Raw genomic sequence first — 4,035 nt, forward strand, 5'->3', positions numbered from 1 at the left:
AAAGAGACATACAAGTATTAATAGGACACGGACAAAGACAAACCTTATCCACTTCATAATTTTGTGTATATCTGGCATTGTTCCAGGGCTGGGGCAGGAACAGAGAGTGGGGTGGAGATGTCACTCCACACTGACCTCTTTCCTGAACCCATTTGGCTCTTGTGGAATAAGGGAGAGCCAGGACATCCCCTATAACAAATCCAAGATGGCTTCACCCTATTAACTGTGTGGACCTGGTGAAATGGAAGTAGCTAGCCACTCTTGATTAAGCCAACAATTTTCAAACTACTCCTGCTCAAAGCCCCATTTAATACTGACTTTTCCCACTGGTTAGTTACTCATCTCCTCCTTCCTGAGCAAATCCTCCTAAACAAATGGCAATTAACTAAGACATAATGAGGAGCTGCGTGATGGAGGCCAGAACATAGTTTCAGTCAAAGCCAGAGTAATTCATTCCTTCCCTGAGCAAACACCAATTGAGCCTCTGCTGAGTGCTAGGCACCAGACCGGCTCTGTGGGAAATAAAAATAAGCCCACTGTCATGCCTTCAAGGTGCTCCCAGTCCAGTGGATGGAGAGGTAAGGGTGAAATTGCATGTCCAAAAGCAAAGAGAGGGAAGAAGAGAATTTCAGAATGTTGGGAGAGCAGTAGAGAAAGCACAAAGATGTAGACACAAAGGGCTGTGTTCTTGGCTGGGAACTTCAGGTAGAAAGAAGTGGCTGGAGCTAAGAGTGAATGGGAGGTGAGACTGCAGAAGGAGAGGAGGGCCAGGTTAATGTAAGTATGCCTTGAAACTGGGGTTCAGTGAGTCCTTCATTTGCTAGGTGTTTGTTGAGTACTTCTTATGCACCCAATACTGAGTCAAGCCCTGCTAACATAAATACAACTGAATACGAAATGGCTCTACCCTCAATAAATCACAATCTAGTGAAGAGAAAGAGCTATGGAAATACTCTCAGTGGAGCAAGTTAAGTGAAAAAATAGATGTGCTTAAGTGCTAAGCGAACTCCGCCCACGGAAATAGCGAGAGGAAGGCAGGCCCCTTGGGAGGTTTTGCAAAGGAGCCATATAATTAGTAACATGCCTCTTGGCATGTTAGAAGTAGAAGACAAGAGGAATTAGGGGATGACAACTCATGATCCACTCCAAGGGTCTATGTTTATAGACACTCTAAAGGCACAAAACTGATCATGTCCCGCTCAGTTGGGTAGGTGATGGCTCAGTACCCACTGCATCAAGACAATCTGAGGGCAGATTTCTTTTTTCTTTTTTTTTTTTTTTTGTGATGGAGTTTCACTCTTGTTACACAGGCTGGAGTGCAATGGCGCGATCTCGGCTCACCGCAACTTCCGCCTCCTAGGTTCAAGTGATTCTCCTGCCTCAGCTTCCTGAGTTAGCTGGCATTACAGGTATGCACCACCAAACCCAGCTAATTTTGTATTTTTAGTAGAGACGGGGTTTCTCCATGTTGGTCAGGCTGGTCTTGAACTCCTGACCCCAGGTGATCCGCCCGCCTTGGCCTCTCAAAGTGCTGGGATTACGGGCGTGAGCCATTGTGCCCGAGCTGAGGGCAGATTTCAATCCTGCACACATTCCTTTCTTCCCTTCTGCTGCATATACTTGCTCCTGCATTACATGTGTTGGACTGGTTTCTCCCTGCCCTGCAGCTCTGCAATGAAGCCCAGGATCTGGTTTCTCCCAACTTTTGACCTTGGACTCACTGTCTGGCTGCAGTTCTTTAAACTGCTGATTCTATGAAAGGCCTTTGGGTCACGTCAGCTGCTGCTACCAGTTATTCAGTAATTAACTCACAAGCTCTGAGATTCCCAGTCAGGCGAGAAGGAAGAGTTTGCAGGGGCTCCGCATTCGTTCCGCTTGGCTAACTTGGTGTTGCAAAGAAACTTTCTCCTTCTAGAGGTGAATTCCAGCTTTTACAGTCAGAGGAGCCAAAGTTCTGAGCCTGCAGCGCCATTCCCATCCTCCCCCAGTGCTGGCCAAGTCCACAGTCTTCTTCCTCTTCCCCAACACTGCACCAAAGCCTCTGCTGTCTCATGCTAGCCTGCTTCATTGGCATCATTTTTTGACCCTCCCAGCCTCATACTTTGCGGGCAAGGAAAATCGTAGAACAATTTCTGTTTTCCTGACCTATTGAGAAACTCTGAAATGGTTTGTGCCCCTCATATAGTCAGAGAGACCGTAAACAGAATCCATTCTGCTGTATTCCTCATGGGACCATTTGGAATACAAAAGACTCCAGCAGGCATCAATCATCTGCCATTTCAGCTAAGGAAGGAGAGAGTGAGCCTCTCTTTCATGGATTCGGCTTCCTGGCTCTGGATTTGACCTATGCGCAAACTTCCAGGGCGGCTTGAGCATAATGATGCTATCAACCAGCTCAGATGCCCTAGGAGGTGGCCTTACAGAAATGGTAGTCTTGTGGTATGGCACAAATGTAGGCTGGCTATCTGTCTACACCTGGTCACCAGTCTGGCCAAGCCCCGAGACTGGCTGGGCCTGTCCACAGCACTGAGGCCCATGGGGACAACTATAGCTGTGTGTATGCCCATACAGTTAAGTGTCCTTTATGCTATGGGGTGGGACTTGCTGTGTGCCCCTCCTCCAATAACCTGCCAATTCCAATCATTCTGTACCTTCCTCTTTTTCTTCATGCTGGCCTTTTTCTCCCCCCAGCTTTTTTTTGAATTTCAATTAGCAATAATCATGCCTTGGATAAACCTCATTGGCTACAATACTGCCACTGTGCAAAGCTCTGGCCTTTTTTTTTTCTGCAGGAAAGTATCCATGGGCCAAACCACAAAAGTTTTGAATCTTGAGCCAGTTCATCAACCAGGGCCAGTCCAATGAACCCAGACACAAACACACTCAGGCTTCTGGTTTTGGTGAATGTCAATGCCAGACACACTGTAGTGGGGATGAGGGGCGGAAAGGGGTTTGTCCCACATGAGACCCCATGACAGCTGGCCATGGAACTTGGGAAGCCATTGTCATTTTTATCACCCATTTGTCACAATAATACTGAGCCTCACCTGTTTCAAGATCCCAGGGTGGTGCCCTGGAACCTCAAGTGGTGGCATCCTCCTCAGCCACCTGCTGGCATCACTTACAGGCCACCTCCATCCTCCCAGTCACACTTCACTTTCTGACCCTGGCCTTCATCCAGTCCAGTCCAGGTCACTGGCCAAACACATGTGTTTTTAGGGTAAATAATTGCTTATGAGTGACCATCTTCCATCAGCCTCATGCCAACTGCTGCTCGTATTTATACACACTGTCCAGCACTGGGTAACGCACTGAGTAGGCTCTTTATACGGGGTATCTATTTTCATTATCACTGTGCTATGTGGTGCTTCCTAAATACAAAGTTTTTGAGTTCAGAACCATCTATCTTTCAGTTCTCAGTATGGCATTCCAACTGTAATGTAATATCTTGCCATGGCCTCAAATTCAACATAATTTTTTTTTTGTTTTTTGTTTTGTTGTTTTTTTTTTGTTTGTTTGTTTTTTTGAGATGGAGTCTTGCTCTGTCGCCCAGGCTGGAGTGCAGTGACACGATCTCGGCTCACTGCAAGCTCTGCTTCCCGGGTTCACACCATTCTCCTGCCTCAGACTCCCAAGTAGCTGGGACTACAGGCGCCCGCCACCACGCCCTGCTAATTTTTTTGTATTTTTAGTAGAGATGGGGTTTCACCGTGTTAGCCAGGATGGTCTCGATCTCCTGACCTCGTGATCCGCCTGCCTCGGCCTCCCAAAGTGCTGGGATTGCAAGCGTGAGCCACCATGCCCGGCCTTTGTTTTTGTTTTGAGACCGTCTTGCTTTGTCGCCCAGGCTGGTGTGCAATGGCCCAATCTCGGCTCACTGCAACCTCCACCTCCCAGGTTCAAGCAATTCTCGTGCCTTAGCCTCCTGAGTAGCTAGGATTACAGACGTGCACCACCACCACATCCGGATAATTTTTGTATTTTTAGTAGAGACGGGGTTTCGCCATGTTGGGCTGGGTGGTCTCGAACTCCTGG

General features: G+C 47.7%; 1 pseudogene; it reads right to left on the reverse strand.

The window, feature by feature from the left end:
• Nucleotides 1-2,689: 2,689 nt before the first annotated feature.
• Nucleotides 2,690-2,770, reverse strand: LOC115935537 (uncharacterized; annotated as a pseudogene).
• Between the last annotated feature and the right edge of the window lie 1,265 nt (nucleotides 2,771-4,035).

Source organism: Gorilla gorilla, chromosome 6 (assembly GCF_029281585.2).
Source record: "Gorilla gorilla gorilla isolate KB3781 chromosome 6, NHGRI_mGorGor1-v2.1_pri, whole genome shotgun sequence".
NCBI classification, from domain to species: Eukaryota; Metazoa; Chordata; class Mammalia; order Primates; family Hominidae; genus Gorilla; species Gorilla gorilla.